We start from the raw sequence: 12,852 nt of genomic DNA on the forward strand, positions 1-12,852 counted from the left end.
AGGGAGGGAGGGAGGGAGGGAAGAAAGAAAGAAAGGAAAGGAAGGAAGAAAGAAAGCCTCTGACAAACAGGTGGGTTGATTTATGTTGTCGTACAGAGCATCACAGATTAGGCAAAAGTGACAGGCATTTATTCTGTAGCAGTGAAGCTTAGCCATTCAAGGTCTGGCAAGCTTAGTTTTCAGTAAGGCTTTTGTCTGGCTTTCTTAGTCTCTTCCTCTCTGCCAACCATCCTATTAGGATATCAATTTTATTGGGTTAAATTTTCTTTGATTTCTAGAGTTTATAAACGATAATAGTAAGAAAAGTGGAATTTGCAGGTATGATTGAGTATCTTGATTTGGACCACTTTCCAGGAATTACGTGTGTCAGACTTGAGTGCAATCATTCACAGTCCCTGTCCTCAGAGAAAACAAAAGGAAGTATACACATAGAAGAGGAAGAGGCTATGTGAAATGTGATCTTGGAGACAGAATATGTGATACAGCCACAGGAGGATGCCACGGCCATCAGAAATAATCATAAGTGAAAAACAAATTCTTTTATTAACTACACAAGGCTCATAGCCCTGGAATTTGTTCCAGTAGTTCAGATTTTAGACTCCAATCCACCAAAGCTAACAAAAAACAAATCTGCTTTGTAACCTGTTGAGGGAATGGAGAAAGTGACTCAATAGTTAAGAGTACATAATGCTTTTGCAGAAGGCCTGAGTTTGATTCCTAGCACTCACAAGGGGTGGCTCACAGTGCCAGCACCAATGAACTCCATGCCTTCTTCTGACACATGTGCATGATGTACTCTTGTGCAAATATACACACATACACATGAATAAAAATAAAGCAAGGCTAAACTGGCAAGTAGATGGTAATTTGTTTCAACATAGAATACAAAATATTTGTCTTTCTTTACTATTTCCCAGGTGGGTTATATATTGGTGATTAGGAGGAAAATCTTAAGGGCTCTTCATTGGCGTCTTATTGGTGGTCATATGGAAAAAAGATAGGATCATTGCTATACTGATAAAAATTATACTACTATTTTAATTTAAATATTAGCAACCAAAATGGCTGCATATTAAAATGGTAGCATGAATTGCATGTGCTTGACCATTTTAAAGAGCAGGTATATTTCAAAACACTATGTTATGCATAGTCAGGACTTACACCTTTATCACTCAATTTAAAATTCATTTGAAAAATAAATTATAATTATAATTATTTTAAAAAGTCAATGAGTCTAAGTTAAACAAAAGAAATACTCCTTCTGGTATTAAAAGATATACATCCTACCACCATTTTCCCTTCAAATTATCAAACACAACTTTACTAGAGAGTCAGCTGGGCTAGTACTTTAATGGATATTTTTCATACCTTTTTCTTTTAACTAAATAATTTCTTTCTACAAATTACAAGTCAAGAATTAGATTATAATAAGAATAGAAATGACTATAGTATCAAAAGATAATGACTGGTAAGACTATCATTAACTAGATAAAAACTTGTCAGAATACATTCCCCATTGCTCCTGGGCCAACATCTACCATGATCTGAAGAGAATAGCACCACTTCTGTGGGTAAGTGAAAATAAAAGGCATAAGTGGCATCGGCCCCATCTTTACTAAGCCAGAGACAACACAACACAAGTCTGAGTGGTTGGAGAACCCAATGGCCATCTATTGCAGTTATAGTCAGGTGTTTCAGACGTTTTGGGTTAAACCTAGGAATCAATATCATCCATCCGTGTGTAACTTTGCAGAAGCTTTCTGACTAGAGTCTCAGAATTATCTTCTGTAAATGAGGTCGGTGGTGGAGTGTGTAGCCCTGAGTGTGCTTATGATGGTGAGATAAGATCACTCTTATGTATTTATACCTGGAGAGCATTCAAACAGTGCTTGATCCATGCCTGTTGTAAGAGCTGTTCCTTCAGAATGACAAAGTTGGGAATTCTGTGGTCATGTTCTCAGCTCACACTTATCCTCTAACTGGTCTTCTCCAGGAATATCAGGTGTTTAATTCTGCTTGGGCTGCCATAACCAACATTTAACACACAGAGCGTGCCTTACATAGTGTCATTTATTTCTCATGCTTCTGGAGGCTAGGGGGTGCATGGTTAAGGTGAAGAGTAAATTTGCTGCTTCTTGACCCCATTCTTAGGTCATAAATGATTTTCTTCTAACTGTATCTGTACACAGCAGTAAGAAGTAAGGGGGCCCCATAAACTTCATATTTATTCCCATTTATAATGACTCTATACTCATGACCTAATCACTTCTCAAATGCTCCAGCTCCCAATTCCTTTACATTTGAGTTGAAAAGCTCAGTACATGAATCAGAGAGAGAAAAGAAAAATAAAACACGCACAGACATCTAATTTAAAAAGCGTGGAGCTGAAAAGTCCTGGTTCCAATGTAGTCATACATTGGAGGTTCTGTATGGAGAAGAAAGCAAGGAAACAGAGGCAACCATATCTGCCCTGAGCTGTGCTTGCAAAGTTGCATGATCATCCCTGTACCCAACTTTAGAGACATTAGTCTAAGTTTTACTAAGAGATAAGGAGAATACACAGCATTTTGAAATGAAATAATTTGAAGAGGAACATAAGAAGCACACACATGAGGGCCCACTGAAGAGCTTCTTGGAAAGCAAGCAAGCAGAGACTAAAGTCTCTGTGAGAACAAGGTAAACGAGCGAATACCTTTCCTAAACAGAAGAATTATGAGAATGACCTTGTAAACTCATAAAAAGCAAAGGATCCCAAACAAGGATGTGATCCTTGTTTATTTCCAGTTTCCAGGCCACTGACAAGAGCTGAACAAGCTGCTGCTTATGGGAGACTAACAGCTGGATCTGATACCAATGGAGAAGTTTGCTTTATGAAAAACATATCACATCAGACTTTGCAAGAACTGGCCATCATAAGATGACTAAGCACTCTCTCACCCAGTGTACTTCCTCTAGCTACCTCATTAAGGAATAAAGAGAAGTGAGCTTAGCATTAAAGTCTGTCCCAAACACTGAAAATAGTGATAGCAACAACATAAATATATTATAGGGGAAATGTTTGACAGTCTTAACAAATTGAAGATAGAATGACAAGGTTTATCAAAGAGTTATGGAGATGGAAACTGAAAAAAATGAAAATCTTCACTGTCTTCAAGGATCAGATTCAATATACTAGAGGTATAACTCAAGAAAACATAGTTTACGTATAGCATACACATATACACATATGTGTATATGTTAGCTATCTGTCTCCTATTATTGAGAGAATTACATGTTCATTCATGTGGAACACAAACTTTAAAGCTTCTGTCAATGCAAAGTGATTGTTAATATGCTGAACTTTGCATTTCCAAAACAGGAAATTGGTCAAGGAAACAATTAACTGTGGCTCTAAGACAAAATATTTCCTTTCTGTTGTAATTGCAAGTGTAGCACTAGATATGAGCATAGGAAAAACAATAATAGCAATATGTTATTTGAAATCTAAGCCCTGTGTTTTGAAAAAAATTTCCCATAGCCATTCTTTTCAGTAGTTACTCTAATGTGCACGTATGTATGCATGCACAAACACCCAATTCTGGGTCATCAGGAGGAAATCATGTCTACATTTAGTAAAAGCAAACACATATCTGCAAATTTCAAATATATATAAGTTTTCTTTATAATGAACCCTTCTATATTCTACACCACAGATTGAAGTAGCTATGTAATAAATTTTCCATAATGCAAAGCTAATCATATGTTCACCCATTGAGTCAAACAATGAGCTTTGCAGGAATTGTTAAGTGACCCAGCTGCAAACACATGGGATTTATTGTCCTGTGAAAGGAAATTTCTTGGTGAAATTTTGCTCTCTGCATTTCACCAAAAATAAAATCAAAGTGTCTGTCACTGTCCTGCAATGCCAGTTAATGGCACCTGAAACTTTCTCATTACTGCTCAGAACCATTACACTGGATGGAGCACTTTAGAGAGGAGACAAGGCTAGATGTCTGGTTATATTTTGTCCAGCCTGAATCACTCTAACTGGAGGTCACCCATCTCTTCATCCACAGCACAAACATATTAATGTTTGCGGGATGCAGTTCCCAGTTGAAGTAAAGTATTTGCTTAATGTGACTTCCATTTGTTTAAAACATTAAGAAACCAAAGCTTTCTAACCTCTGGTTTTATATAAATCATCACACTGACATCTTGTGGCTGCACTTGATGGAACAGGAAACTAATAGAGTTTGAGATGCACTGAAGCTTCTTCTACTGCATGATGTCATCCAGCCTGCCTGGTGGAGGTTATCCAGACTCTGTAGCTCTAAGAAGTCATGGGATACCACGCAGAAAGGAAACTTTCATATTATGTGGGTTTGTGGTTGGTTGGTAGGAAATGTCACATTCTAAATTAAGCATAGAGGGTGAAGCTAAGTTGAAAGCTGGAATTGTCTTGCTATCAAGCACTGCGTATGCTCCAAAAAGGACCACGATATCAAAATCTGTCTTGGCACCTTTACTATTTTCTTTAATTTAACACTCACAGAACATATGTGTCTAATAGCAAAGTAGTTTTGAAGATATACAACCCAGGAAGCTTCTAATCAGGTTAAAAACAGAGGCCAGTCTACAAAAAGCATACTCCCTTGCCTGACTGAATCAGGGGCTTCCCAGGCAGAAATAAATTCCACAATCCCAACTGTAGTTTCCCCTCCCTCCTTTTTCCGGGGCCCTCTCCCTCATATGTACTCTGTCCCCTACTCCCACCCACAATTCCTCTATTTCTTTTCAGAAAATGGCAGTCCTCCCATGAATATCAATAAATACAGCATATCAAGTTGCAGTAATACTAGACACCCTCATATTAAGTCTGAATTATGCAACCCAGTAGGAGGAAAAATCTCCCTAAAAGCAGGCCAAAATATCAGAGGTAGCCCTGGCTCACTCTTTTAGGAGTCACCAATGACAACTATGCTACATAAATATAAAGTATATGTAAAGGGACTAGGTGAGACCCATGAAGGCTCGCTGGTTGTTGGTCCAGCCTCTTTGAGCCCCAAATGAGCCCTGATTCATCAATTCCTTGAGTTTTCTTGTGGTGTCCTTGAACCCTCTGACTACCACAATCCTTCCTAACCCTCTTTTATAGGATTAATCTAATGTTTAGTTGTGGTGCTCTGCAACTATTTTCATCAGTCATTTGTTGGAGCCTCTCAGATGATGATTATAGTTATGCTAGACTCCTGTCTACAAGTATAGAAATGTATCTTAGGAATCATTTTTTCCTTCCTTCCTGGGGTCTTTTACCCTCTGAGTTATCTAGATTCTGGTTCCTGGCCCTTCAGGCTATATCTCAAGTGGGCTCCCTCTCGTGACATGGATCTCAAGATGGACCAGTCATTAATTGATCACTCACATAATTTCTGTGCCTCTTCCTTTGCCCATAAATTAGGTTTAAAAAATAATCCAGAGCAGGATACTTTTCAATTGAAAGAAGATGTTACCAGGTGACAAAGTAGCTCCCATTGGGTTGACTAAAGAGAGAAAGAAGAAGACACAGGAACTCTGGAAGGAACCAAGTGGAAACAAAAGACCTTTAAATTAAGGTAATAGAATCAAAAAGACAGACTGTTCTACCTTAGTTTGAGATTGTTTGTAATCTCAGCTCTGTTCATGTTCATGACACTGGGAAAAGAAAGTAACAAAGTGAAAGGTAGTTCCTAAGGAACTGAAACACCATGAAGCTGAAGAAGCTCAGATTCTACAAGGTATGTGACAAAATGTCAGTTTGAATTAAACATTAAGATGCAGATGTGCATATTTCTGTCACTGTATGTCATAGATGTACCTCCTCCTTGCCTTCTGTTCAGGCTGAAAATCAAAGTTACTCTGACCTGTTTGATGTGTGCTGGAGGAGATGAACACCAGTGTGTAAAATGATGATCATCTGAGGTGTGAAAGTCTCAGTTCATTCACACAGAGGAGGTTGGGCTGGTGCTGGACATTGTTGTGAGCAAATACAATTGGACAAAGTTTATACTATGGTGGACTTTGCTCTAGCCCTTGGGTAGGAAAATATGAGTTTGAGTCAGAAATCAACATTTTTTTCAGATCTACTCAGTACCCGGTACTCACTGTTCTGAAATACAGCTCTGTGAATCCTAGACTCCTAGACCTAACACAATGATAGTATAATCTTCAGTGGGTAACTACAGCAATAATTGACATATATATATATATATATATATATATATATATATATATATATATATATGGCTTTAGCAGCCAAAGATCATCTTGGAAAGGGCTTCTAATGCAGAAGGAAGAATAAGGTGGATAGTAACTGCAGATTGACCAGCACTACTTATCTCCTGCCTCCTCATTCTCTTCTTCTTAGGGAGTAATATGAAAGTTTAATGAAGACCAAAGCTTCTATCTTTAATAAAAAATATTTTTAGTAATTCTTTGAGAAATTCATACAATACATTTTAAATATATTCACCTTAATCTTTTCCTAAACTCTTCCCAAACTTATTCCAGCTCTCTATCAACCCCTATCCCTGTGTCCTGTTTAAAAAAATAGAAAAGAAGACGTATCCAGTCCAGGTTGTGCTTGCCATATATCCATGGCTATAGAGTTAACTGGAGCATAATAGACCTCCCAGTGGCCACACCCTTAGAGAAAACTCGCAGTTTTTCAAGAAACAATTGCCCATAGCTCCTCAGTTAGGGGTAGGGGCTCATGAGCTCCCTCCTGCTACATGCTAGGATGTTGGCTAGTTTGATCTTGTATGGGTATTATGCAGACAACCATGGGCTGCTGTGAATTCATGAACGTCCAGAAGACACTGTTTCACCACAATGATCAATTCAATTTTTCTAACCTATAGACGCATCCATCAGCTAATGTTGAAGCTAATAAGGTCATTTCTTTCGCTTGAAATTTTACCGCTGTAAAACGTATCACTGATTTATAAATGTGGATAGCAATGTAGATCCATTTCACCTACTTTACAAGAAGAGTCAGGATGGTGAAGCAGGCTTTTGTGTTCTAATCTTCCTTGTGTATCTGCTTAATTGCAAAGTTCATTCAGACTTTGCAGTTTTCATTGTTAGTGATGTGTATTCATCTGAAAGCATGGAGCTTAATTTTGGAACAATCAGTTGAGCTCAGAATGCAGATACCAAAAAAAATTATTCACTTTATCTGACACTGTAATTGATATGAAAAATCACAATTGGTTTATGAATACAGAACACTGGGATAATATTCATGTTTCTGATTACTTTCATGGGCTTTCTTCAATTAGATTCGCTACAATCTCATATTCCTTTCTCATTTTTAACTACCATTTACCAAAATAAAGAAAAAGAAGATATGATATCAAAAAATGGAAAAATAATGTGAGTACATACATCTGCTTGTATGGAGAGAATAATAGGCAGAAAGGAAGCTGCTGGGGCTCTGCTTCCATTAAAGCCTGTTACTGACATCCAAAGCCTGGGAAGCCATAGAACTTCAGCTTTCATGTGACAATTATCGTGTAATATATTCACATACTCCTAAAATGATTTGTGATTATATAATCAATAAAAATTTATTTTTTTCTTTACTAAAGTCAACTACAAAAATGAATTTCAAGTATTTCCACAGAAAGTCATAAGACATACCATGCTGAATTCAAAGTATGAAATGTACCTTTTTAATTTATATTTTTATTATGAACAAAATATTCTCATAGGATACAGTTTGATCATGGTTTCCTCTCCTCCCAACTCCTCCCGGATCTTACCCTCTTTCCCACCTAGCCAACTACTGAACTCCACCTATCCCTTCTCTTTAGAAAACAGTAAAGCAAAACAGACAAACAAACAGAAGCACCAGAATTAATTTAACTGAAAAAAGGAAACCAGAACACATACACAAAACCCATAAAAATACAAAGAAAAACGAAATCATAATACAAAAACAAAAGGTTAAAAAAAGAACAGTAAGAAATGAAAATGAATGAAGAAAAAATCTTCAAAGTGATATGAGACAGAAAGTGTAAAAAATATCAGAGTTTATTTTGTCTTGTGTTGGTCATCTATTGCTGCATATGGGGCCGCCCCTGAAATCTCGTTAATGGACCAGTTGTGTAATGTACCTTCTTGCCTTCTTGCCGATCTTGCCATTAAGAAATAACTGCATTTTCATAGCAGCAAGCAGGAACACTGTGATGTGAAGTGCTCTCTCTCTCACCCTCCTTGTGCTTGCTGCGGCTCTGACCTGTGAGGTCATCTCTTTAGTCTGGATGTGGAGCTGTTACCCCATCTTGATCCCCATTTATATTCCATTTCTTCCTCATAACAATGAGCATCACGCTCCTTTTACTGTTCTACTTCTATCTCGATTAGGCAGCTGTTGCTAAATTATCTTAATTCTTCTATTCATCATCCACAAAGGAAATCAAGAGTGCGCTGAACCTATTGCAAGCAGCTTATGAATATTTAGTCTTACAGTTCAAATGTCTACCTTTTAACAAAGTAAAAATCTTTCCACTTCCCGAAAAATGATCTTTTAAATATGTCATCATAGGATTTCCACGTTCGCCTTAGACTATTTGCAAGTATCAAAATCACCTTAATAATGAGAAAATATTTTAAATATTAAAGTGTCTGAAAGAGCTTGAGAATGTCAAGAAAATACACAGAGGCAAAGCCTAAGGTGAAAGATACTTCAACAAATGTCTCCAGTTTCTCACTCCTCCCTTTTGCAACTACTTTCTTTGTTCCAGGCAGTGTTGTGATATGTAGCTCTTGCTGACCCAACCCTCTTCAAGTAGCCCAGGCTAACGTGGAGTTTGGAGCAGTCCTTCTAAGTACTAGACTTAGACTTTAACATAATCATCTAGCTTGTATCCACTGTCTACACAATGGAACATCATGACTCTTCCAGTCTGAACTTAATACCCCCACATCCCACCGCACCCCACACACTATTATTAATTATAGGCAAGATTTGTGACTCGAGTAATTTTGAAAATCAGCTTTCTCATAGAGATCCCCGCCCCTGTCATTTGTATATGGTGGATGTGTCTAATGTATAAGATTAAACATTAATGACTAAAGTCTATAGGTTTATAGCTAAAGCTTCAGAAACAGACTGTCTGGTTAGTGCATAAATGACCTGAGAGGCTTCTTAGATGACATGAGGATCTCAGCAATGTTCTGCCTAAACTGAAAACCAGCAGAATTATAGATAAAAGTTTGCTGCTTTAAATTGACAATTGGGGGATAGATGGTTTATTACATTTTATGTTGCTAGGGACCAGCCTCCCTATGGAGAGGGGTTCTGAGAGAAGAAGTGTCTGGGAAGGGCAAAAATAATGGTCCAAAGTCAAATTGTAGGTCCAAGCTAGTGGCTGCTGAGATAGCTTTCTGGATTGCTCTCTGTCTCTCTCTGTCTCTCTCTGTCTCTCTGTCTCTCTCTCTCTCTCTCTCTCTCTCTCTCTCTCTCTCTCTCTCTGTGTGTGTGTGTGTGTGTGTGTGTGTGTGTGTTCTGCTTTAGGCAGCTTTTCCTTGCTATTCTAAAAACTCTCTCTGCTTGAGACAGATCTCTCTGCTAGTAAAAATTCTAACAGCTATCTGGATTGTTTCCCCATCAAAATCAGAAAGCTAGAAAAATTCTAAAAGAGCTGTGTCAGCTCTCTAAGTAATTCTTTGGATTTCTGACCAAATCCAAATCAGGATTCCTGTTAGAAAAATTCTTGAAGAGCTGTTTTCACACTGAGTTGGTTGTCAGCAGCTCTTGTTGAACCTGGACTTTGCTGTTTCAGAGGTTAGTCTGCCTAGCCAGACTTCTTGTGGGATAGTCTGTCCCAGCCCTGAGAGCTAGAATTCCAAGCAGGCCACCAGGCCCACCTGAGAGTTTTATTTACTTTACATGAATCCTGAGGTTCTGAACTCCAGGCCTCACCTTTGTGCAGCAAACACTTTACCAGCTGGACCATCAGTCTCGTCCTTAAACATACATTTTAGTCACCTAATTTTCCTAATCATATTTAAACAATAAAATGACTTCCTCTTAAAATTTCACATAAAGTCTTCTTTTCCTAGAACATGAAATAGGGGTGTATAGATATGTGGGGATATGTGTGTGTGTGTGTGTGTGTGTGTGTGTGTGTCTATCATTTGTCTGTATGTCTGTCTGCATACATGTGCTTTGTGCTCTGGTATACAGTCCATATGTAGAGGTCAGAGGGCAACTCTGAGGTTGGTTCCTCTACTGCCATCTTGTGGCATATAAGGATCAAATTCCGGTCATCAGACCTGCACAAAGGTATCTTTCCAGCTAAGACATCTCCCCAGCACTTCTGAACAGTTGTCTCTGGGCTATTCCTTCAAAATATCCTACAAATGTTAATACTGACTTTTACATATTCCAAAATGTACCAATAAAATGTTTTCAAAGAAGAAATATTGTCTTTCAAATTTGATTCTTATGCCTACTGTACTACTTTTCAGTTAAATGATCTAATCATTGTAGGCTTAGAGTTTTTCAGAACCTACTTCATTTAGGGTTCTTAAATCCTTCAACCTCCCTTCTAACCCACTGACCAGAGATGGGGAGAAAGAAGGTTAATAGGAAAATGGTATTATGGTTCTGTTTAGACATAGTTCCTTGCCAGGCAGTGGTGGCGCACACCTTTAATCTCAGCACTTGGGAGGCAGAGGCAGGTGAATGTCTGCATTTGAGGCTAGCCTGGTCTACAGAGTGAGTTCCAGGACAGCCAGGCCTATACAGAGAAACCCTGTCTCGAAAAATAAAAAACAAACTATCAAACAAAAATAAACAAAAAAGTAGTTCCTTGGGGCATTGCTACTCTTTGTTGTCAGGATACCAGCAGTCCACTTTAATAGTAAGCACCAAACAAGAATCAGTAGCAGCTTCATGATCTAGCAGAAACAGCAAGTCTTCACTGAATTGCAAGAGTCCACAGAAGAGGTCAGAATCAGCCAGAATACCATAAAAAGTTCTTTGGCATGTTTCTCTCTACGAAGTGAATGAAGACCATCAATGACCAGTGAAGTGTTGCTCAGCGCATAGAAATGCAAGAGCATCCTCTCACTAATTGTTGGGTTCTATTTATATTCTTTCTAAACACCATGAGTCCTCTCAAATTGCTGGGAGCCAAACCCAGGAAATTACCTACTGTTCTGGGAAACCTAGTCTCAAGTCCCAGGAACTTAAAGAACGTCTGGCATTTCCTAGGAGCTGGTTATGACAATGGGATGGTCTAGGCAAATAAGCATATGACAGTGGGATGGTCCAGGGCAATAAGGATATGACAGTGGGATGGTCTAGGGCAATAAGCATTCATTAGTGAGATAGCCCTAAGCAATGACCCTCGCCCAAACTTCCCAGATTTGCTGTGTCTTTATAACCTGCACCCGAAATTAAAGTTTCAGAGCTTGATCAGAACTCCATCCAGACTTGCTCTCATTCTTTGTGTCTCTTGTCCCTTCATTCTTTCACCCCCTTCCCTAAGGTCTCATCGAATCCCCACAGGGCCGGGGCATCAAATGTCTGCTTTCAGCAAAACATCACATGCCCTCTCATCACACAGCTTCCAGAAAAACATCACATGACACAGTTGAGTTCTTAAAGAAACCAGAAATTTCCACATCGTATCATATTGCCAATGATAAAATAGTGAGAGAGATAGTTCAGCACGTAAAAGGTGCTGATCCCCAAGACTTGACCACTTGGGACCAATTCCTGGGACCAACATGGAAGGAAAGAAGAACAAACTCTGAGTTGTCTTTTGACTTCTACATATGTGCTGTAAGATATGCGCACACAAACACAGACACATACTGCATACCACTTACACACAGCACACACACACAGTCAATAAATATGAATCTTAAAAAATGAATAAAGCATAATCAGCAACTACAAGAACAGCAAGCAAAATCTTTACTACAACTTAAACTTATTCTAATTTCAGAGCTCTGTAGTATCGAGAAGATTGGATGTATATGTAAATATTTATGATTATTCACACCTGATTTTATATATATACAAAATGCTTCTGAAGTTACAGGGCATAGTGATTGTTTCTCCAGAAGAAACTGGATGTTTCTCCAGAAGAAACTGGATGTTTTAGAGGCAGATCAGGAGTGACAGATTTTGGATGGTGTGGGTTTTGTTTTGTTTTGCTTTGGGAAGATGCTGTACATCATGCGTCATCATTTTTTAAATATAATAAATCCTTATTTTTTATTTTTTTGTTCTTTGTTTTATTTATTTATTTTATTGGATATTTTATTTATTTACATTTCAGATGTTATCCCCTTACCCCATTCCTCCCCCCATAAACCTCCTATCCCATCCCTCCTCTTCCTTTTTGCTTTTATAATTTTAAAAAGTCATAGAAAATATGTTTTGTTTAGGAACTCATTGTGGGTACTTCACAGACAGTCATTCTGGCTCAAAAGATAGATATGGGAAGAGAACCATGCCATTCTCAGAAGTGAGAAATAATTTCGCAGTCTGGTCAGTATTTGTGTTTCACAGAAGGGCGCAAATTAAACTGAAAAAGGATGGATTCATAGCACAAATGGCAGACTTGGTCATTTGTTTAGATTACTTAAGGAAAATGTGACTGGAGATGATTCTAGGAATTTCCAGCTTAGATGACGTCCCAGTTTGAGAACAGGAGAAGGAAAGTATGTATGGAAAACGAACAACTCTTAAAAGTGGCAGGGAAAAGGCTGGAGGGAAGGAAGAAGAGGAAATCATACACACACACACACACACACACACACACGAACAGAGAGAGAGAGAGAGAGAGAGAGAGAGAGAGAGAGAGAGAGAGAGAG

Source organism: Grammomys surdaster, unplaced genomic scaffold (genome assembly GCF_004785775.1).
Source record: "Grammomys surdaster isolate TR1022 unplaced genomic scaffold, NIH_TR_1.0 125604, whole genome shotgun sequence".
Lineage (NCBI taxonomy): Eukaryota > Metazoa > Chordata > Mammalia > Rodentia > Muridae > Grammomys > Grammomys surdaster.